At 40.5% G+C, this 24,894-nt stretch overlaps 1 protein-coding gene across 14 annotated transcripts in view; it reads left to right on the plus strand.

The window, feature by feature from the left end:
- Plcb4 (phospholipase C beta 4) overlaps positions 1-24,894 on the plus strand; it is a 375,454-nt gene that overhangs the window by 120,766 nt on the left and 229,794 nt on the right. The window lies entirely within an intron of this gene.

Below are 24,894 nucleotides of genomic sequence, written 5' to 3' on the forward strand. Positions count from 1 at the left end.
ATTTTGCTTTCTCTCTAAGCCATGAACTTGGAGTGGTGTAGTAGCAGAATACTTGCCTAGCATGTGGGTGGCTCTGGGTTCTATCCCTAGCACTGCAGAGACACACAAAAGCTAATGTCTCTGCCTTGGCCTGTACCACCTCACTCCTTTTGTTCTTGCCTTGCCCTCCTCTTAGGCTTTCTCTGCCCATTTCCTGTCAAAATGACTTCCTTTCTGTTTCTGGAAGACACTGGTGTGCTCTCACCTCAGGGATCTTCCTTGGCTCTCCTCTCCTAGGAATCTTCTCTCTTGCTGCATTCATGACATTGCTAATGACTTTACCTCCAAGCCTTTGCTTACCTGCAAACTTCACCTTATAACCACCCTGTTCTGTCTTCTACTTACATTTTGTTAAAATACAACACTTGCCGGCTTTCAATTTATTGCTTACTTCTTGTTTCATTTTAACTCTGTATCCTCCATTTAAAGTATAAGCATTGAAGCCGGGCGTTGGTGGCGCACGCCTTTAATCCCAGTACTCGGGAGGCAGAGGCAGGCGGATCTCTATGAGTTCGAGACCAGCCTGGACTACCAAGCGAGTTCCAGGACAGCCTCCAAAGCCACAGAGAAACCCTGTCTTGAAAAACCAAAAAAAAAAAAATAATAATAATAATAAATAAATAAACAAATAAATAAAGTATAAGCATTGAAGTAGGATTTTATTTATTGGGTATGCTCCATGCTCTCCAGTAGAGCCCAGGGCAAAATAGGGGCTCAGAAAATGTCAGTTGAGTACAGGGGATTGATGGGTAGACCTCTATTGTGCCTTGACCTCAAGTACCTATTGTTAAAAGAGCAGATTTAATGCATCTTAAACCCATTTGATAATATCTTGAATTCAGACCTCACATTTTACATGGTTAATCATGAGGTAAGAATAAAAATAAAGTTAAAAAAAACTACTTGTCATAACCCATTCTGGCTGTTTTGTTCTGTAAATGACAGATTAGCCTTTGCCAACCTATTCCAGAAACCCCCATTTGAGTTTTAGATGTTTTAATTGGGGTGAGGCTCTTTGCAGGAAAGGGCCACTCTAACGTTTATAGAAAAATAATCATGTACCTTTGATTCCACTTCTCTGAAACTAACTGATAAACCCAATAAAAAATGTTGGGCATTGTAATTTTATGGAGTGGTTTGAATAGTTCTGGAGGTCATGACATCCATTGGACTTACTTCTGTAGCTTCTCTGACCGACCATTTTTGTGCCTTCTGAGTGTGGGAAAGCTCCAACTCTTTTCCTGTGCCAGGTGAACCACTGCCTCCGGTTCCCAAAGATAGTCAAGATCTTTGTAGACCAAACCCTGCTCTCTCGGTCATGTCCTTTCTCCTACTTAGGATAATGCAGTTGTCTTATGCTTCTCTTCTAAGCTTGCAAGTTTACTTAAATCCTCTTTGGCTACTCTGCCTACTAAGGTAGGGTAGGATGACCCAGACAAACAAATGGAGCCCTGCTGCCCTCCCTTCGGAGTCCAGCCTCTGCCTATCCTTTAGGACAGTCCTGAACTAGTTGAATCGGGTGTGTGAATGTCTGTGCACTGGCCACAGCGTCCCATTTGCTCAGTTCTTGCCACTCCCTCACTATGGCCCTTGTCCCAGCCAAATCAGAAAACTCACCATCCCCTAAACACATGCTACCTCCTTGGTCTCTCTAGGTAGCACTGGGCTTCCACATCCGGATTTCTGCTCTAATGCTTCTTGTTATCCTGCTGAGATTTCTGTTGCACAGTTTGTATTCTTCCTTTAATATTGCAAGCCATGTGCCTTTCCTCTGTGTTCTTGCTGTGCTTCAGAATAGATCAGCAACACAACTGTTTACATTTCTGTGCCAAACTATAAACCCTTAGAGAACAACGGCTGAATCTTTTCCTTGTTTTATCTAGCCCATGTGCAAGCCACTGCTGTTGGGTCCATAAATATTTCTTAGACCCATAGAGTGTTAGTTATAGGAAGAAATCGGGAACAACAATAAAAACAGCCCAAAGTAGATAACAGTTTCTAGAACAGTTTTGATTTTTAAATATTTTCCTTTTTAGCCTCTAAAAATTACAGTTTGAGTTTTCCATCAATATACAGTGAGTTTAGTTTGCAATTGGGTAGCTAATGTAGACAAACAGCTTCTAGAAATTTTTCATCCTTTACATACATGGATTTGACTGGAAAAGCTTTCAAGGGTGGGTGGGGTTGGTTCCTCTTCACTACGCTTTTACATTTTCCATGATAGTATTAGGAGTTCTTCTGGGAATTATTCTTGTAGTCTCTGTGTTTGATACCAAACTAGTTCTGAACAAGCCTGCTAATAAATCTAAGGACTGGCTCTTTAACATGAAATCTTGCAGTTTTCTCTCAAACAAAACTCAGGTGCCTTTCAAAGACAGCATTAATGCGTTTATTCGTGCATTTCATTAAATATTTCTAGAATACCTTCAAGAGCCCCCTGCCTGTATTAGTTTCTTTTCTATTGAGATGACAAAATACCATTACTAAAAGCTTGGGAGGATAGGGCTTTTCTTCTGACAGCTAATAGGCCATCATCTGAGGTAGGAACTGATATAGAGAGCATGGAGGAATGTTACTTGCTTAGCCAGCTTTGTTATAATATCTAAAACCACCAGCCCGATAGGTTGAGGGGGGTCACTGCTCCCAGACCCTAACTCTGAGTACTGTTCTACTGGGAATAAGATTTTATTCTGCTGTAGAAAGGAACACTGGAACCTTGACACAATTCTACCTCTCTGTACCACCTCAAATTGTGACAACTAACAGTGTCTCTGGCTATTACTAGATGTCTGCTAAAGTGCAAAATTTCACTAAGTTGAGAACCATTGATTTAGATCACAGTAATGACTGTGTTACTTGGAGTGGTTAGTTCATTCTCACAAGAGTCCTGTGACTGCTATGTTGATAATAAATTGGAAGTGAAGGAGCGTGAAGGCAGGAAACCAGAAAATTAGCAAGAGCCTAGGTGGAAGGTGAGGGAGACTAGCTGTGGACTCTAGATTGGCTGCAGGGTGGTCAGAATTTGGATGTTTAGAATAATGAGCCATAGTAGAAAACAGCTACTAGATGACGGGTCTAGGAAGGAAAGATGCAGTTTTGGTGTTTGGGGGACATTTAGTTTGGTCTGAGCACATTGTATTGGAATCTTTGACTATTCTGATTTCTCTTTGACAATAGTAGGCCACTGATGCTTATGGATGTTGGTTCGCTGCCCCAAGTCACACAATCTGTAGAGAACAAATTCAGGCCATGAAGCTTCTAGAAACCTCCAAAGACACAGATATTACAGTATTTTCCATCCTAAAGAAGTTAATTTGGTAATTATGCATAAAATGCAATTTGATAAATTCTTTTCAAATAAAGATAGTAATTTCACCTGCATTTCATAGCTGAAAATCTGTGTTCACCTTAAGAAGGAGTTTGTGTAGTAAGATGCATCATCTGAGATGGTAGCTTAAGATCTGGGTGCCTCCAAAGTTTATATCTGAACTGATTTTCCAATGTATGAAGAGGTGGTAACAGGTTTTGAGGGTGGAGCTGTCACAAATGGAACTCATCATCTTACAAAAGTGCTTGAGAAAGCATCTATGCCTTGGTTTGGTCCTTCTGGCACGTTAGGAGACAATGTTCAAGGCCTCATCTGGGCCCTTAACCAAAACCAAATCTGTTGGCACTTTGATTTTAGACTTAGCCTCCAGAATAGTAAGAAATACATTCTACTATGTATAAATTACCAAGCTGTGGAATTTCTTTCCTGCCCATTAACAGATATGCACAATCACCAGAAAGGGTTTGTGGTTCACTCCAGCTTACTTAATTTAAGCTCTAGTTGCTGTTTCTCAGACTGTCCTGTTCTTGCTTAGTCACACCAATTGTCTGGCAAGTCAGAGCTTTGAGATGATTTGTGTTGGGAACTCACATCAGGGCCCTCTCTGAGTATCTATAACATACAATGTGAATTGCTATCCCTGATTCTCGCTGCATGAATGAACCATCATCCAGGTTCAAGTGGTGCTTAACTGTTTTCCTATGGTGATCAGGTCTGTTTGTAGCTCCCTCTGACATTAAAATCCTTGGAATTGGAGTGACAGAAGTTAGGTTTGGTTAAGTTGATAGGTGAGGCCTTTCTAAAGAGCTGACACTTAAGCAGATACCTGTGTCTTCTCTGGAGGCTGGGAAGTGTGGCTCTGTGGTACAGAGAGTGCATGGGTGTCAGGTTCCATCCATGCACACAAAGCTATATATGTACATATACACAAACATGTCTAAATTAAAAAATAGAGCTCGGCATTTGCATGAAAATATGATTCTGAAATCATATAGAGTATAATAGAGAAAGACAAGGTAGTTGGTGAACTTTGAAGTGCGCATTCATGGAAACTGATCATTTGCTGTTTCTTTTGGCACCCTCTGATTACTGGACACATTTTCACCTGCACTCACTCTAACAATCAGAACATTAAACTTTCAAAAGGAAAAATCTCATCTTTTTTTTTAAAGTGTGGAGAGCAGTGTCTGCTCACCCTTACACAGGAATCTTTTTCTTAAGTGGCAGCTGCCTGTTGTACATGTTACACACGTTCTTCCATGGTTAACTTGGTATTTTTTCATGTTGGTAAAACAACTGTCAGCCTCTGAGATGACTCAGGAAATGTAGTGTCATGAAGCCAGGGCCTGTGCTCGACCTCAGGACATGCATGCTGGAAGCAGAAAACTGACTCCTCCGGCCTCCACACAATGCCCTCTCCCCAGCATGCATTTACACGGTTTAATAAAAATGTAATAAAAATTGAGACAACAACTGCTTCATTTGGGATTGTGAATGAGCAGAAGCCTTTCCACATTAGAAAAAAAAACCAAAAAACAGGATTCTTTCTTATTTGATGGCACAGCAACACAGAGTATTGTTTAATGGTAAAGCCATGATAAAGTGACTCATTATGTTCAGCTGATATATATGTGCTTCAATTAAAACATTTGGTATTTTATAAATGTGTTTCCAGCCAAATTCAGGAAATCTAGATTTTTTTCTTTCTGTAAAACAGTTTCACAAAGCTTTAAAATTAACCCATTTTAAAATTCTCTTTATTTCAGTTCAAACCAATAAAGCAATTTAAGAAATGTCTCCTGTAAGACTCTCTAACACTTAGGTGACCATAGAGGAATGTGCATTGGGCTGATTAGTCAAGGTGAATTTTTGCTGCTTGCTTGTTGGACAGTTGCTTTATATGTAGTCACTGTACTCACTTGCAGCCTTGCTGTGGGAAACTCCTTTGTGGTGTGGTGTAACTGCAGGGGAAATTCTGAGCTTTTGCTTCACTAAGTGTCCTAGGACCACATAAAAACAATTGCTTTTTTTTTTTTTTTTCCTGGAAGCTCTTTCAGGTTTATTCCATTTGTGATGGTTTCAGTGAAATGTTCCCCATAGTCTAGGGCATTTGAATACTTGATATCCAGTTGGAGGAACTGTTTGGGGAGGCTTAGGAGCTGTGGCTTTATTGGAAGAAGTGTGTCACTGGCAGAGGGCTTTGAGAGTTTAAAGACCAATCCAAATGTGAGCTTGCTGCTATAGTCACCATGCCTGCCTGCCGCCACACTTCCCAATGTGATGTTGACAGACTCTGTCCCTCTGGCACCATAAATTCCAAACACACCATTTCTTCTATAAGTTGCCTTAGTCCTGGTGTTTTATCACAGCAATAGAAAAGTAACCAACATACCAGTTTTAGGCTAAAAAAATGATTTAAACATACAACACCATTCTTAGCAAACTGGCAGTTAACTGAAAAATTGCTGGAGATCACGGTCTTTTCAGACTCCCCATTCTAACAGTCTTCTGGATTATACTGATACATCTAGCTAGTGTGGGGGTGCCATTTAAAATGAGCCAGGTCTCTGTGATGCTTAACTTCATGTGCTACCATAACTGCTCTAAAGGGTGCCCTCAAGCAGGCAAAACATTGGTTTCCTGGTGTGGTGGTGAAATTGTTTCTGGAGGCAATTAGTATTTAATCGGGTAGGTTGAATCCTGACTCTCATCTTCGCCTTCATACACACTCCTCATCCCCATTTTAGGGCCAGCGAAGAGCAAAAGGGTGGAGGGACGGTAAGCCATTTCTATGAGAGATGAGTCATCATTCTTTCCCTGCCCTTGGATTCCACTGCTCAGGATTTTCTGTTTTACTTTAACTACCCTGGTTCTCAGGTCCCTGAACTAGATCATACATACCACATCACTGTGTTGTTTGGTTTATCAACTTGCAGGAGGCAGACTGGGACTTTTCTTATCCATGACCATGGAAGTTAGCCAGTCTCTGTCTCTCAGATTCTGTCTGGTTCTGTTTCTCTCTTCCCCTCCTTCCATCCATAGATGCATATTTTTTTAATTGGTTCTCTCTCTTTCTTTCTTTTTTTTTTTGGAGGCAGGGTTTCTCTGTATTGTTTTGGAGGCTGTCCTGGAATTCACTCAGTAGACCAGACTAGCCTCGAACTTACAGAGATCCGCCTGCCTCTGCCTCCCTAGTGCTGGGATTAAAGGCATGCACCACCAATGCCCGGCAATTGGTTTTCTTTCTCTGGAGAACTATACCTAGTACTGTCTTGGAAAACTTGCTTTTAGATCACCTTGTTGGTCTGTGGATACAAAACTGTCTTGGAGGAGGGATTGACTGCTTTGGAAGACAATATTAATTTATTTTAAGATAAAGTTAGCTAAATGTATTTCTAATGAAGGCAAGCATTTCCTTAATTTTTTCTTTTCTATTTCCCTTTTCCTTTTCTTGTTCCTTCCCTTGTGGTTTTTTGAGGAATAGTCTTATTCCCAAGGTGGTCCAAACTTGGTAAATAGATCAAAATGACCTTGGTCCTCCTGCCTCTGCCTCTCAAGTGCTGGATCAATGTGTTGTTCATCAGCAGACAAGGCTTTTGTGGTTATAGGTAGGCTATCTTCCCAGGGCCAGGTGAAATGGGTATTGGGCAGAAGGGGGAAGCTCCTGGCATTTCTACTCTGGTTTGAGAAACTCTTAAACTACTTTTCCTACCAAACTCATGGTTCAGTAAAGTTTACCTTAAAGTTCAGAGATTCTTGAGAACCTGAATATTGTCTTTATCTAGTAGAAGGGGCATGAGTTGCTTAAGACTTTAAGTAGAAATTGCTGGGCCTTGCTCAGTTGTGCACAACGCAGAGGTTATAGTTCTACACAGTAGAGGCTCTTCCTGTTCAGGAAGAGATTGCAGAAGAAATTCAGGTAATTACAGAGGCAAGCAGAGCCTTCTTCTCCTAAGCAACAGAGTCTGAGAGAGGAGCAGAGGCCTGGAATAGCAGCAGTCCCTACAGAGAACTCTTTGTGTAGGCAGAGTCCAAAAGCAATTGAAACAAGTTTGCACTAATGACTTTGGGGACCAGAGTGCCCTCAGAATTGAATAGGAGGGCCAGTGTTACAGGGGTGACCTCTAATTTGCAATTAAAATGACTGTTGACTATGCAAATGCACCTGGGTTGCAGGATTGGGTAATGGTGGGTGCTGTTCTGTGAATTTATTTTGGTCTCTGGATAGAGAAAAGGTTTCCTGTGCTCCTTGCAATCACATTAGTACATGGCTATTGTTTTCTTGATAGATTATGTTCCTAGATGAATAAGCAGAATTTGGTGTTCAGAATTCAGCTTGTGGGGAACCAATTCAAGAATAAAAAGACAATGGCCATTGTTATTCACACAAAGGTCATGAAAAATGCTAGCCAGAATGCTTCTCCCACCTGTGTTGTTTATTAACACCTTTCAGTACTAGTGTCACAAGGTTGGTGATGTTTAGTGCAACATTTAGTAGGTAAGATCTTGGTAAGTGGAGGTGTTATTTTAGAAAGATACATTGAGTTATAGGTCATGATCTGATTTTAAGATTAGAGGTACAGTTCTGATTTGAATTTAAAGTTGAATTTCATCAATTAGATACTGCAACAAAGCTGTTGTAGGGAATATAAGATGTTAAGAGAGAAAGATACTCAAGTCTCAAGAAAAAGCAGTAAGTTAACATTTACCATAGATATGAAGTAATTTATTACAGAACTCTTGACCTATTGAGGCAATGTGACATGACTGGGGCTGGAGTAATCAGAGGAGCTTTGGGTTTGGGTTACTCCAAGGGCCTGAGGTGCTTTTCACTGCTGAGAACTGTCTCTCTCCAGTTCTCTTCTTCCAGTCACCTTGTAACTGGGAATTTACTGTGTCTACCCACAGCTCAATGGCTGATGTGACCATTTGGCATTCAGTATGAAGCCATTTCAAGTTGAGACATGACTCCAAGTTAAATTACACATCTGATTTCAGGATTGGAGCAATAACAACAACAAACTTAAACTCTCATTAGTGCTTTTCATATTTCATATGTATTACTCATCCAGCTAATATTTTAGATATGTTAGGCTAATGAAAATTAAAATGGATTGTTTTTTTTTCTTTTTCTAATGTGGTAACTAAAATTTTTAAACTTACACATATGATTCACATTGTATTTCTATTAGCCAACACTGATCCAGAGGACCCTGGTACCTCTTTAGAACTTTTCTATAGAGAAGACATTGTCAAAGTCCTCTGTCGTAAACAGGAATAAAAACAAAATCTTATATCTTCTTAAGACTGCTTCCTTGTTTGAGATCTGCTGTCTGTCCTTTAGTAGGACATTGCGCGAGTTAATTTAAGACTGAATACCCCTGATAAATACAGTAGGTCTCCCAGTAGGTGCAGAGTCAAGTTTTTACATTGCTTATACCTTCCTCTTTATTTTGAATTTCCATCATATTTAGTTACTTACACAATTTATCCTTTCTTCATTGTAGGCAAAATATGCACATCCCACAAAATTTATCTGACTATATTGAAAACTTACTTGTTGCAAATTAATTTATACAGAGTACAATTACTAATAAGTAGCTCCTAAAGTCTGGTGTAAAAACAGAGTTAGCAGTTAAATAAAACAAGAACAGTTATTATTATAATTAGTATGTCAATAATTTATAGTATTGGAAAAACAAAATGAGAGAAAAAATCAACTTCCCCATCTGAATCAGGTGCCTAATATACATACCATGAATCTGGATTTTTTTAAATCTCTACAACTTGTTTTGGACCTGTGTGTGTTCGTGGAGAAAGTATGTCTTTCAAATATGGCTCCCTATATTATATAATACATTATCCTCATATATATTCTATAAAACAAAATGCATGTTATGTAGACCTCCATTATTCAAGTTTCTTTTGTTATATACGATATTACTTTGTTCTGAATCAGCACTAGCTGACAATTACATCAAAACAAAGCTTTGTCTAGGTTGTGCCTGTTGGTAAAATACATTACCTTAGTGTAAAACAAATACAATAAAATTACATTGAAACAAAAGGAAAACTACAGAGTACACCTTTGGTCAATATTTATCTTGCTATAATAATAGAAAGTGAGACGTTTTTGCATTAATTAAATGCTTTATAATTACTGGCTTTCAGTGAGGGAGTGGAGTTAACAAAGTAAATTGATTCTTCCTGCTCTAAGTTGTCAGGGAGTTATTGAAAGGAAACTGTGGTCCTATTTCTGTAGCAGAACTAATGTGAAAGGAGAACGGCAAATTAAATAAGATCAAAATGATTTAGCTAGCAGTTTCAGTCTCCTGAATGATTGCATGTAAGATACAAATGACTGGAGGGCTTTGTGCTATTAAGCAGAGTTCTGCTTTTCAACTCGGGATGGATACTGCCATATGGCTGAATAGTCATATTAATGAGACATTTTTGGTTGCTCATTTGTCTTCTGGTATCAGTTCTACAGATGAGAGTGATTGACACTGCTCTCTAATCATGAGCAATAGAGAAGCCAGTATGTTAATAAATTGAAGTCGAAGCCCAGGCTATGAATTATTATTCCAGTAAATCAAAGATTTGAGTTAACATTATATTTTTCTTGAAGGCCACCTTAGAAGATAGTGGAAGGTTAGTTTGAACCTCATTCAGGTTTTCATGACTTCTCAGCTGTGATAGAACCATCATGTGTTCTATGGGTTTCTGGACTACCTTAGGTGTAGTAGTGGAAGATGAGACAGGAAGATGTAGTGGACCTATTGATTCATGTTGCTTAATGTTAACGTCCTTGAATGTTGTTAAGACATCCCAAAGTAGTCTGAACTTTTTGTTTGTTCCTTTTAGTGCTTTAAATTTTACTTTGTTACACACCAGAATTATTAACGGGGAAGTAAGTTGGGCCTGTTTGCAGAGAAGCAGGATGTGAAAATGTATGTCCTTACCTTTCTCCTGTGCTCCAGCCCATTAGTAATGGAGGATTTTATCTATCTATCTGTCTGTCTGTCTGTCTGTCTGTCTGTCTATCTATCTATCTATCTATCTATCTATCTATCTATCTATCTATCTAGTCCTAAGTGGGATGTCAGTATCATGCCTTGTCCCATAAGTGAAAGAGCAGGTGGAAAGATTTTAAGAACCTAAGAGGTAGTGGATGACTTCAAGGAAACAGTGTTTTCCAGGCACAAGACTGATGTATATTTAAATTCACGGAGACTGTTACAGGGTACACAAGTACTGTAGAAGTTCAAGCCAGACAAAATCCCAGCACAGAGAAGGGAGGGTTGACACAAAGCTCCATCACTAGCCAAGAAACTGTTTGTAATTAACAGCTGCTGGGGTACTGAAAATCAGTTTTTTTCAATGTAATGACACTCAGTAAGTATATACCAATTATACTCCAGGGCGGGCCTTATGTTCAGTTGGCTAGCACAAACACGACTCTATGGTTGGGGTCCCTCCATCCCTGCCTCCCATCCCTGCCTTCCTCCCTCCCCGCCTTCCTCCCTGGCTCCATCTATACCTCCTTCCCTCCCTGCTTCCTTCCATCCCTCACTCCCTCCATCCCTCTGTGTGTTTCTGAGACAGGGTTTCTTTGTTTAGCTCTGACTGTCCTGGGACTCACTCTGTAGATCAGGCTGACTTCAAGCTCAGAGATTCTCCTGTCTCTGCCTTTGCTAAAATTCTTTCTTGCAGCATTAGGCTCAAACTCCCCCAGCCCCTTTGTTTTTTGTTTTTTGTTTTTTTGTTTTTTTTGTTTTTTTGAGAGAAAAAGAATATTAAGTTGGTGGGTTGATGGGTGGATGGGGATCAGTGAAGAATTGAGGGAAGAGAAATTATATGGTCAAATATACTGTATGGAAAATTTAAAACAATAAAGAGAAGTTATTCCATGTCATTTAATTATGGTTACTCTGACTCTTCAATATAATATGGATTTCTTTATAAGAATTATTTACTTTACTACCTTGAAATACTAGGTTAATTTCATAAAATTTTTTCCTTAAGTATTAATATTTATTTTTCAAAACATTTGTGTCTCTATGTGTGGGTGTGTGCACACCAGTGCATGTTCCCATCAAAGCCAGAGGGGTCAGATCTGGAGTTACAGTCAGTTGTGAGCTGCATCACACGGTGCTGATACAAACTTTCTTCCTGAGCCATCTGGACTCCACAAAGAATGATGTTAATCTTGACAGCATCCTTAACTTTCTGAGAGAAAAGAATAAAAATCTATATTCAGAAGTGTAGCTCTCCCAAATTTTTGTTACTTCAAACAATCTATACAGTGTATGAAACTTCTGAAATTATTTTACTTTGTGTCTTACCTCTTTCTGCATGGTGGGTCGTGTTCTTGACTGCATTTACATTTCAATCAGGCTGTTTATCCATTGTTAAGGCATTCTTCTGGATAATTCCATCCAGCAGTCCATAGGGAGTATTATTGCACCAAAGTCACTAAGGGCAGAGGAAAGGAGAGGAAAGGATGCTCTGAGTTTGACCTTTATTCAGAATCAGACCCTCTTCCTCTGTGATATCCAACAAAATGTTCCACGAGGTAGTTCCTGAAAGGGGCTGTCTGGTTTCTTCCATTTTCATTCTTCAAAGATCAGATACTACTTGTTGAGTAGGCCTCTGTGTCCCAACTTCTTAAAGACCCACACTACACTATTTATTGCTCTTCAGGGTAAGTGGATGTAGCTTCTTCAACCTTTTTATTGCTACTTTTTAGCTTTGAGGTAGTTTCTGTTCCTTACATTCCAAATTCAGCCCAGGAACCAGTCCTGATGCCTCTACTTAGACCGTGTAGTGAACCTAAGACTTTTCAGATGATAGGATATGACCACCACTGACCAAGCCACTCTGGTTGAGTCATCTGGGCTCTCATAGTAACCGATTACTGTGCTTCAGTCATTCTCAAGCTGAGTCCTTTAAATCATAGGTCAAATCATGTCTGGTTTCCTGTTTAACCAATACAGACAACAACTAGCTGTCAAGATGCGGCTTTAACCTTTCCGGTTTTTTTTTTGCCCTCCTATGTTTATCTGTTCAGTTTTGAAAAGCACACAGTGCCCTCAAGACCATTGCACCTGCTGAACTATCTTCCGGAGCCCTCTTCCATATTTTTCTGAAATGCATTCCTGTCCTCTCAGATTTTTGCTCAGATGTCACTTTGTCAGCAACACATTCAGGGCCACTACTTATAGTAATAGCCACTAACTGTCCTTTTAGCTTGCTAGGAACACAATAAATATTTGTTGGGTGAATTAGATATCTGTTTTTCATGGAAAGGCATTTAATTTCCTGTTCCATCCACAGAGTAGATAAGGACTTTATAAATTAATCTTAGTGGCAGAAAATGAGGCACTGTCTCCACAAAGTGGTAGTGAATCAGGCAGAGTTAAAAACTCCTAAGTCATACATTTGGTATTCTTAACTTAAAGTATAAACTGGTCTACGGCCATACCACCCTGAACGCGCCCGATCTCATCTGATCTCGGAAACTTAAAGTATAAACTGTGTGAGAACAAGAGTCAAGAACTTGTTGAAAGTTGAAAATGCCCATGGAATAGGTAAGCTGTAATCAAATCATTAATTTTTGTTAAATAGTGTGTCTGGCTGGAATAATTTTGAAGCTCAGTTTTATAAAATGCCAGATAATCCTTTGCGTTACTTTTCAATTATTAGTTTACTTAGAAAACTGCCTTATATTATGAAATATGTCTTCTATTTACTATATATAGTTATATAACGATTGGTTTACTATGCTAATGAGTTTGAGTGTATTGGAATTATTTCATACTATTTAATACAAGATTTTTGTGATTATTATATGTAGGTATATTGATATTTTTTATAGATATGAGTGCATATATGGAATGTTGTGGAGACAATTTTTCTCCTAGTACCAGGTCATCTCTGTATTTCAACCATTTGGATTTACTCAGGGCTTTGCTTAATCTCCAAAACATAGAGACTATTAGTGATTTAAAAATGTGACACTCTGAAATAGAGTAGATGATCTCAATGATTCACACTTTTTACACATCGAGAGATCATATGTCTATTCTTTTGTACATATATGTGTGTGATTTACATGTATGTGTTTGCGTTTATATATATGTGTGTGTGTGTGTCTTTGTTTGTGTGTTTGTTTTCACTTACCAGTGACTGCCAGAGGTAGAAGTTGTGTGTCTTCTTTTCCTCTCCACCTTCCTTTTCTGAGACAGCATCTCTCACTGGACCTATGTTATCAGCAATTTTTCCGAGCCGCACCTTGGGTGCTACATGTTACTAGGGAAACTGAGGTTCTTGTTCAGTGTTTTAATACCTAAGAATAGGCTTAGAAGGAAGCTTGAGAACAGTTTTATCAGAGTGTAAAAGAAAAGTCACAGGCTAGGCAAGCTATAAATCTTGGTAGCTACCCAGAGTTGCTCAACTCTGTAGTAACTGTACAGAGGTGAGTTTTCTGTGAAGGAAACAAATACGTCTCTTCAATCAAGGGATAGTTATTCCTCCCATCTCTTCAGCATGGTGGTAAGTGAATCAATCTGCCTTTATGATACTTGGTTCCTTGGTCAGGTGACTGGCCTGCCCAACTGGAATGGTAGGTCTCTCTCCAGATGGAGATTTGTGCTTTGGGCTAGGAGGAAGCAGCTTTTTCTTAGTGGGCCTTCAGATCTATACAACACTTGGAGCTCATTGTTCTGTCTGGGTGTCTAGCCTACAAGCCTCTGGGATCCAATTTTTTTCATCTTAGGAATGGGATTATAGACACATAGCCTCACACATGACTGTCATGTGGCTGCTTAGGATCTGAACTCAGGGCCTCCTGATTGTGTAATAAGCACTTCACCCATATAGATATCTCTCATACTTCACATATAACATGATTAAAATATGAAGAAACTGTACATCCCACACAGAACACATTATTGAGGATTCAAAATATTACAAATACTTTGAAAAATACCTTGGTGGTTTCTCATTATCAATACATGGGCATCTAATACAGAATAGCCTCTTATAGGTATTTATTTAAATGCAATGGAAATGTCTGTTTAAACCCAAACCTTTCACTTATATTTACAATAGTTCTTTTATGAGCAACAGAAAGTAGATATCTTTGTAATCACAAAAGTATATGTATAATATATATCAATTTATTAAGGGGGGGTGTTATGGAGAAACAGAATCATAGATACAGGACAGGATATATCCAGTTGCAGAGTCCTTCCATTTTATCCAAGGGAGCGGGGGACCAACCACAGGTACTTTATGATGCCTGACTGGGTCTTTACCACCCAAGAGAGCACTTACCCCGGCCCCCCATCTCTTCACACCCTAAGGTTGGTACCCCAAGGCTTTTGATGCAGTGAGTTCCCACAATACTCTTTAGATGAAAAATTGAGAAAAATAAACAGTGCTGTATCCAATATAATGAATTAACAAATGTGCAGAGGGAAAGAATCAGCTATTGATGAATATATTCTCTTAGATAAGTTACACAGTACATTATGCTGGGTTAAAGCCAGTAACAGAGAGGGAGGACTGATGACCAAAGGGATTAAGACTGGGCTGGTTTAACCCCCAGAAACAGCTGATCTGACAAAGATTAACTCTTGAATCCCAGGCATCAGCCTGGGAATCCAGCATGGGACTGATCAAGAACCCCTGAATCTGGGTGTCAGTGAGGAGGCCTAGGTAATCTATTGAGCCTTGGGCAGCAGATCAGTACTCATCCCGAGTATACACACCGACTTTGGACTCCCATCCAACAATGTGAGGTGCACTCTCACCCTGAACTCTTGGGGGAGGGTCTAGGCCCTGCCCTGTATGAAATGACAGACTATGGACACCCCCATGGAGGGCCTCACCCTCCCTGGGGAAATGAGGGGATAATGGGGGGGTTGGAGGGAGGGCACGGGAGTAGGGGAGGGAAAAGGAGAGGGACCTGGAACTGACTTGTGAAGCAACCTTGTTTCTTATCTAAATTTAAACTGAAAAATAAATAAATTAAAAAAAAAAAGATCCTTGAATTAGTCTCACAGGATTTCCATCTAGGAGAAAGCAGTTGAATGGTTGTGTGAGAATCAGGGTGGTGATGTGACACAAAGAAACAAAATGAAGTTGTTTGGGCAGTAGAGGAATTGTGACTTAATTGGTGTTATATGGACGTATACATTTGGCAAAGAATGAATTTTATCACATGAATGCACAATAATAATTATTCTTTTGAATTTATTATCTTTAACTTTAAAACGATTCTGCTTCAGCATCTAGGCTTTAAGGAGCCCTGAATGTCTCTGGTGGATGAGAACATCTAAGTGCTTCTTCTTCGTTTTATTTGATTTCAGTTGCCATGATTTCCTATAGAAACTCTGGCCTTCCTCAGGTATTACTTGTAGTATCTCAGGCTGCTTGACTGATGTCATCGGAAGCAGCAGTAATAGAACTCTTCCCACACTGCTAGAAGCTGATTCCTATCACCTGAAGCTCTGTTGTATCTAACCAGCGTGTATCAGCAGAAATGATGCTGATAAAGATTGGGGCCTTTTATATATATCTAAATCAGCTGCTTAAGTTCCTACTAAGACCAGCATAGCAGATAGGAAACAAAATAAGGACTGGCCACTGTCCATCTATGAATTTCACCCCTCTTTTCAATATGGTACCTGTTTTGGTGGTCTGGTACTAGTAGCTATGTTCTTGGCTTTGAGAAGTTTACAGTAATCAAGTGCATCAGTAAAATGTAAATTATCATTGGGACCCAGCGGGCCAGTTCATGATATATTTTCTCATGGTACAGATGATTGACCAGTTGTGTGTGACAAAAAAGCAAAGCAAAACAAAATAAATCCAAATTTAAATGGCAAGAGAACTTCAGACTTCGGAAGGCTCTGTGAGCTGTACTATACCTGTATTTCCCTCAAGATAGAAGGCAACATTTTATTCTTGTGAAGAATCTGTACACAGGGAATCTTGAGGCCATGATTTTGTGTTTTTCTCTGTGTCTAGCTCATTATGGATCATATGCCCCATGTGTTTTGTATGCTTCCTCTCTGCACCTGTCTGAAGAATCTGTAAACTTGGATTGATCATGAAACCCATTTCCTAGCAGGGAATCACATCAGCGAAACTGTTTTTTTCTCTCTGGCATTTTTCTGGAGCAATAGCTCTTGAGTTTCCCATGTTACTATTCTTAGTTTAATTTGCCCAGATCATTTTCTCCATTCTCATAGTGACTTGACAGCAGCAGAAATAAAGAGTGGGGGAGGACTGTAATTGAATACCCACTCTAGGCAACAGGCATGTGATAGGCCTGCCTTGTGTATGCTTCCATGTAACTATACAACAGTGGGTTTGATAGATAATCTTGCTGCTTCTCAAACAAGGAAACTAGGTCCAAGAGAGGTTAATTGACTTGTATTCTCAAAGATAGCTCACTCTCACTCCCAAACCCATTCTCATTTTGCTCCCCAAGGCTCTGTTTTGGAATAATGTTTTCTCATTTCATTCTCACTTGTAAGGGGGATGGTGAGTACTCTAGTCTTTTGAGATTGAGCCCTGGAACTTCTGCTCAGACCTGGTTGCTTCCTATTTTACTTTTCAGCTCCCAGGAGATTTGGCCTAATTCTATATATTTTTCAGAGCTTCTGTCATATACTCGATTACTTGTTTCTTTTTCCCTAGTGACTATGTCCGTTCCAAGGCTGACACAGCAAGCTCACAAGGCTCTTTTGTGTTTGTAATTCCTGTCTCCAGTTGCTACAGGGAAATGGGAGAGCAAGTGGAAAGACCTGACAGAGTCACAGAGAGGCTCAGTAAGTTAAAGGCATTGAGCTCAACTGACATACCACAGTAGTTCCGGAAACTCTACTTGGATGCTGATTCTAAAGAGACTAGAAATTAGTTTCCTTAAAAAGAACAATAAGAGGATGGTTGGTTTCTTGCCGGTTTTGTGAGCTCTTGTATGCTGAGCTTCTTGCTTTCACTGAGAACAAGGCAATCATCCTGCTGCCCAAAGGAAAGTGAGGGGGAACGTCACCCTGCTCAGACGCTCTTCAGGATTTCCCAGGTCATCACCCACTTGGGGATGCTGGGAAGGACCACCTGCCTCAAAGCGCTCAGTTAGTGGCAGGGCTGGGACAAATCATCTGTCCTGATCACCATGGATGTGAGAGCCGAGAAGCCTCTTAGAAGCCCTGCAGTGGCTTCATGCTGCCTTGCTACTTGTTAGAAGGAAGCAAACATCAGCTTCCCCCAGCAAGCAGTGCCATGTCCCCAGGGTTCCCTGACAGGGCAGTCTTAGGAAAAGCATCATTGTATCAGAAGTCTCAGCCTCTCTCCCTTCTTGCCTCTGCTCTCCAACTTCGTCCAGTGTTTGTCCCTCTTCTCTCACAGTCTCCTCAGAAGCACTGCCCACACAGAGTACCTCATCTGCTGTTCCACTCACCCTGGGAGTGTGGTTACCGTCCCAGTGACTGTGTCCTGTGTCCCACTGCCAAGTCTCGGTAAAAGCCACACAGTCACCTCTGCCTGTCCTTAGAATTGCGGCCAGACTCACATCACCTAACGCTGGTGGACATACATTATGTGTCAAAAGAAGCGTTTTCTCCTTCAGAATTTCAGTCCAGGATGCTGTTACAAACTCAAAATGTGTCCTTTAGGTAGCCTGCTGTCAGAATGGCAGTACTTCCTGTTTGAGAAGAAAAATGAGGAGGTTGCCTGTTTTCAGCCCTTTCTCTCACCCTGTGTCCCTCCTGCCTCCCACCCCGAATAAAGACGAGAAACACTAAAAAAAAAAAAAAAAAAAAAGAACAAAACAAGCCAGGTGGTGGTGGTGCAAGCCTTTGATCCCAGCAATCAGGAGGCAGAGGCAAGTGGATCTCTGTGAGTTCAAGTCTAGCCTGGTCTACAGAGTGAGTTTCAGGACACTCAGGGCTGTTACACAGACAAACATTGTCTTGAAAAAAAAAAACAAAAGCCAAAACAAAACAAAAACCCCAAAACAGGTAAACAAACAAACAAAAGCATTGAAACTGCAATTCAGGACAGATTAAAGTTGAAACTGCCAGTGTTATTCTCTGTAGGCATCATCACATTTTTCTGGTAACTATCCTGGCTTTAAGGTTTTCATTATGACACATTTCTGCAAGAGACTTCCAGAAAGAAAGACATGTCACAGTACAAATGACGTGTCACTGAAGGGGTTTGAGGAGTAGGTGCCCTGCTGCTCAGTATTGGAAGATAAGTCCCATGTGACAATTGACCATTCCAAGTGTGTGTAATTTGAATTGAGAGATGCCATATAAAGTGCACACTAGATTCCAAAGGCTTGGGATCCAACCAAAACAGCAATAAACTGTCTTCATTTTTACATCTCTTACATGTGCATTGATTATATGAAAATATCTGGCAGCTATTGACTTAAATCAATTGTGTTCTAGAAATTAAACTCATTTTGTTTAACCTTTGTCATTTTGCATTGTTGGTAGTTAAGCCTCAGGTTTTGAGCATGCAGAGCAAGTGCTTCAATGTTGAGCATCAGCCTTAATCTTATCTTCCTAGCCTGTTCTAGTTTCCCCCATTAGTAATAGCTTTAAAACTTACAGAACAGAAACACAATTGTGAAGTTGGAATAGTTGATTGAGCTCATCAGATTTCACAGTTTTACCTGTGTGTTCAGTCTGGCTTAACTACCTGTGCAGATCCGGGGGATACCACCACAGACAAAACCCTGAGGACTTCCATTGTATAAGTCTCAGGTGCTGTCATTTCCTAGGATCAATGGCCAGCTCCCTCTCTCTTCTTTCTCAAGAAGAATCATTAACTCATGCTTCATCTGTATGGTTTTTGTTATTTCAAGTATGTTATATACATGGAATTATATAATGTATGTTCTTTTGTGGCTAGTTTCTCTTGCAACTCTCCCTTAACTTCTTCCTAGTTGTTATTAATCAACAGCTCTATGTTTTAACACTGAGTAGTATTCCGTCTTCTTTGTATATTTGTAATGGTGATGTTGGAAAGTTTAATATTGTATATGTAACCTGCATTTGTGGATCTTGCCTGTGTTGGTTGGACCGTACTGGTTTCAGAGCATGGTGATTGGAAGTCATCCAAAATGCATATTTCTGTCACATTTTTCAGTGATGTTCTGGCATTCCTATGTTAAGTGGTATGTTTTTGTTTTGCTAAATATTGAGCAGGTTATTTGGAAATGAATAGGGCCTTGACAATCACCTTAAGAGAATAAAATAATACCAGTGTCCTTTCCAATCCCTTTCTCTAGCCTGTAGGAGTTGTGTGTGTGTGTGTGGTGTGTGTGTGGGGGGGTGTGTTTCAGTAAAAAAAGCTTCAGGTTTCTGTCCACAAAAAAGCTTTGTAAAGTTAGACGGCAGGAAGGGATATTTCATACCTTCTGCCAGTGGTATTCTGCAGAATTGTTTGAGACTAATTAAATGGCTCATATATACCATAGACATTTTCCTCCCTTGGGAACTTAAGAAACTTTTTTTTTCTACTCAAGCTTCAAAAAGAGATCAGCTCAGTGAGCTTATGGTGGAGACAAGAAGCAGGACACAGGGACACTTCAGAGCAGATTAGAACTGAGTAACAGATAAAAGATAATACCATTTTCAATTACAATTGCCTGGGGAAATTAGGTAGGCAGAGAATAATTACCTGGGTTGGCAAGCATCCAGGCTTCTGAAATTGAGACCCTGCTGGAATCTTCTGTGGGGTTCACTGAGGATCAGGGGCAGCCAGGAATGTTTCATTTATATGTCACTTCAGACAGACGTGAGTATTGTGCTGCATTGCATGGGATTTTAACTCAGATTATGTAGCTTGAGACCCCGTAAAAACCAAAACTACAAAAAGGCAATACCACAATACATCAGATGAAAGTCAGATTTCATCTGACAAAATCAATTTGTGCTTTGGTGATTTATGCTGATAGCTAATAAGACACAGGGACTGAGACTGGAGACTAGAAAATGAAGATGCCCAACCAAAGTATAGTTCTAGGTCTCACTGCAGTGTGCAGAGAGTCTCCAGATGCCAGTGCTCCTTGGTTACTGTCACTGAGTCAGTGCCACCTGACACACAGACGTGCCTCGCCTAGTGGGGGAAGTGAGTCACCCAGAACACATCCACCTTGAATGCAAATGTTCTGATTTAATGTTGTGATCCTCTTCAAGGCTCCATCAGCCATGCTGTTCTCACTGTGGCTGGGTATCGTGATGGATGGAAAAAGATTTACGATTACTAAACTGGGGGTCTTCTTTGTCTTTACCTTGAGGAGGTTCCTGTTCTTCTCTGTAATGGTAAAGGAACCCCGGGGCTTTTTTACCTTCTCTCTAGGGAGGTATAACAGCTGAGATTTGTATGGACCAAAATTGGGAGAGATAGCTCAGTGGTTAAAAGCAGTTGCTGCACTTCCAGAGGACCCAGGTTCAGTTCCCAATTCCTACATATTAGCTCACAACTGTTTCTAACTCCAGTGTGAAAATACCCAAAGTCTATTCTAACCTCTGAGCGCCCCTGAATGTGTGTGGTGCATATATATGCATTCTCTCATACACATACACATTAAATAAAATAGATATATATTTAATAAATATTTCCCATGCAAAGGGCTAATGAATATGTGAAACATACTTTAAATATCTTTATAATTTCATTTTATTATTGTAATGGCATATATGCCGTCTCTGTGAAATTTCCAGTAACCAACTTTGTTGAATGAAAGAGCAATTAAATTGGTTTATAATCTCATTTAATTAAAAATAAAGCCCATGTTGTTATTTGGATTCTTATGTCAATGAAACAAATGTGCCTCCCTCTTCACACATACAGATGTTTTCCTTTCTTTGTATATGCATGCTTTTCTTGTTTTTAATTTCTCTCTCTGTATGTATTCACATGCTTCTTTTAAAGAATGTCAATTTTCTGGCATCCAGTTTCTTAAGATAAGATAAAGGAGAGCAATATCTTGTATAGGCTTAGAACTTGGTACAGTGTGTGTTTTCTTTAGGTTGGGGTCATTTCTGGGAGGAGGAATAGGAAGATGGTTAAAGATCTGACCTTCGGCTTCAACTTTGAGTAATGTATCTGTGATCAATGGGGAAGGGCCCAGCCCATTGTAGGTGGTACCACTCCTGAGCTGATGCCCCTGGGCTCTATAAAAAAGCAGACTGGGCAAGCCTTGAGGAGCAAGCCAGTAAGTAGCACTCTTCCATGCCCTCTGCATTAGCTTCAGCCTCCAGGTTTCTGCCCTTCATGAGTTAATGTCCTCCCTGTTATTGTTTGTTTGTTTGATGAGCTGCTATATGGAACTGTGAATGAAATAAACCCTTTCCTCTTCAAGTGGCTTTTGACTATGGTGTTTCATAACAGTAATAGTATCCCTAACTTAGACAGCCAGTTAGTTTTTCTTGTGACATAGCCTGAGTAGCACACATAGTAGATACATGGCAGGCATAGGTGCAATGGTGTGATGCTAAGCCTGAAGACTCCCAAACTTGGTATACATGTCCTCCATAATTCTGTATGCATGCACTCACACATGCATGCACACACACACATATGAGAGAGAGAGAGAGAGAGAGAGAGAGAGAGAGAGAGAGAGAGAGAGAGAGAGAGAGAGAGAGAGAGAGCGAGCGAGCGCCAGCTCTGGAAAGGAAGGAAACTAGATTCCAACTTTGTAAGACATATGGCCTTGTAATGGTATCCCAAACCAGGAACTAATAAACGTGTTTTAACTCACTGTGTTTATGGCAACTTGTTAAGAAGCCACAGAGAATTAACATATGAAGGAAACCTGGCAAAAGACTCTGTGTTGCTAATTGCAAAGCCCTTCCCATTATTTCAAGTTTCAAAGAAAAAGCATCCATGAAATACCTCCCGCAGCCCCTGTGAAGAATTCCCAGTTTCATATTTCACTGTGGTTAGCCACCGCCAATTGCAGATGCAGGGCCTATTACACTGGTTTGTGGCATTTAGGATGTTTTCTCAGGCTGGCAGTTTTAGACTTAGGGAGGGGCATTTGGAAGGCTAGAGGTTCTCTGGGTAGGCATTTGCTGCATGGTGGCAACAGGATAGGTGGAGTGGGAAGGTAGATTCCCTCCCTCCCTTTTATGCTCATAAGCCTTGCTGTAGAGGCCTGCATTTAGAGAGCCTCAAGTCCAGGCTTCGATGTTGTAGTGGGCTTGGCACAAGGATCCAGAAGAGTGGGGACTCAGAGGTAAGCAGTAGGGGCGTGCTGTGTTTTTGTGTGTGTGATAGACTTCCATATCTGGTATGTGTTGGTGAGGTAGCAGGCCACCTTTCTTGTTTCCCCTGTGTGTCCACTTGTTTTTGTCTCTTCTCACTGAGTATTTGATGTTCAGCTGGTTTTGTTCTACCAGGCTCAATATGATAGTGGGATTTGAACATTTTGATTAACTGTTAAGTTCCCTCTTACACTGTAGGAAAACGTACTTCTGTCTTGAAAGGACAAACCACAGAGGGAGGGCACGCAGACAGTCTTGATATCATATGTTGCCCTGGCCCCCTTCCCATTAACAGCTCTTCCTTTTCTAGAGACCACATTTAGTCCTTCAGTGCCCGACTTTATACTCTGGAATGAGGAAGCTGACAGATGGAGCTATCGTTCCCTGTCTATAGCATGGCCATGGTATGTCAGTACTGGAAGGGCTTGGAGATGAGCTGGTCTGTAAGGTGTTAAGACACTGATTTTTTCCATGTGCTGCCTTCCTGTGCTGGGGTCCCACGGGAAATAGAGGAAAGGTGGGAAAATGCATATCTAGTCTGTAAGTCTCTGTTTATAGAATGATAGATCTGGCAGGGTAATTACTCAATGAGCTTGTTTGAACCAGGCTTGTTTCATAGCTCCAAGAAGCAGAAAAGAGAGTTATGAAGTTTAATGTCTCAGCTCTGGGTGGACCACTTAATTATTCATTTCAATCAGCAGTGTCTTTTTTTTTCCTGAGCTCCTACTAAGTAACAAAGCCTATGCTAGGTGTAGGGGATATAGATGATGGTTTTCAGTACAAACATAACCCTCATCCTCTTGACAGCTACAGTCTCGTGCTCATATACAATTACAAGCATACGTGGAATACAAAACATACAGTACATTCCAAGAGGGAGGTAGTGCCATCAGGATTAACCCTGATCAAGGGTAGCTGTGTTTCAGCACTGCCAGTGTTGTCTAGAGCCTGGTATTTGTGGGATACTTGAGTATTTCTTCTTCTTAGTTTTCTCTTATGAAAAACAAATAGACATAGCGCATCATTTCAGAGTTTATGTGTGAGTTCTGTATCTTTGTTTTGGTTAGGGTTTCCATTGCTATGATGAAACACCATGACCGTAAGCGACTTGGGGAGGAAAGGGTTTACTCTGCTGACACTTCCACACCACAGTCCATCACTCAGGTGGGCAGGAACTCAAGGCAGGAACCTGGAGGCAAGAACTGATGCAAAGGCCGTGCACAAGTGCTTCTTATTTTGCTTCCCAAGTCTTGTTCAGCCTGCTTTCTTATAGCTCCCAGAACCACCCACCCTGGGATAGCACCACCCATAGTGAACTGAGTCCTCCACTGTTTATATTCAATCAAGAAAATGCACCACAGTCTTTCCTGTAGGCTGATCTGGTAGGGGCATTTTCTCAGTTGAGGTTTCCTCTTCCTGAATGATTCCAGTTCTCATTGAGTTGACATAAAACTAGCCAGCACCATCATGATTCCATTCATTCTTACAGTGTGTCTTCTAGTGAATATTCACTAAATCAATAAATTCCCTGCATTCAGTGCTCCTCATTCTCTAACTCTTTTAAAATAATTTTTTAATTTAAATTGAAAACAATCTTATTTTACATACCAATCCTAGTTGCTTCTCTCTCCTGTCCTCCCATACTCCCCTACGGACCTCCTCCCCCCCCCAGTCCACTTCCCAGGGAGGGTAAGGCCTCCCATGAGGGATCATCAAAGTCTGTCGCATCATTTGGGGCAGGACCTAGGCCCTCCCCCCATGTATCTAGGCTGAGAGAGCATCCCTCCATTGGGAATGGCCTCCCAAAGCCCATTCATGCACTAGGGATAAATACTGGCTCCATAGCCAGATTTTAACTCTAAGAAAGCGGTATGTCTTCTGGTAAAAATAACCTACAATGACTTGATATTAGTTTTAAAACCAAAGGTTCATCCCCGCTCCTTTCTTTACTTTCCTTCCCTCCAGTTTAGATTCTTGTCATGGGTTCCGATAATGTTCACTTCAGGTGTTTGCATATGGACCAGGGAAGTTCACTTAAACAAATAGGGTCACAAGTGCACTGCACTACTTCACTGTCCTGAAATGAATCCTGTGACTTGTGCATTCATATTCATAGTTGTCCCGCTAGACAGATTTGTTTGTCTATCTTCACACAGTTCTTATGCTGTCCCTTCCTGCTGTGCTGTAGACACGCCGTCCACAACCGGTGATGGTCAAGATTTCAGATTTAAA

The sequence above is a fragment of the Mesocricetus auratus genome, unplaced genomic scaffold, assembly GCF_017639785.1.
Source record: "Mesocricetus auratus isolate SY011 unplaced genomic scaffold, BCM_Maur_2.0 Super-Scaffold_100004, whole genome shotgun sequence".
NCBI classification, from domain to species: Eukaryota; Metazoa; Chordata; class Mammalia; order Rodentia; family Cricetidae; genus Mesocricetus; species Mesocricetus auratus.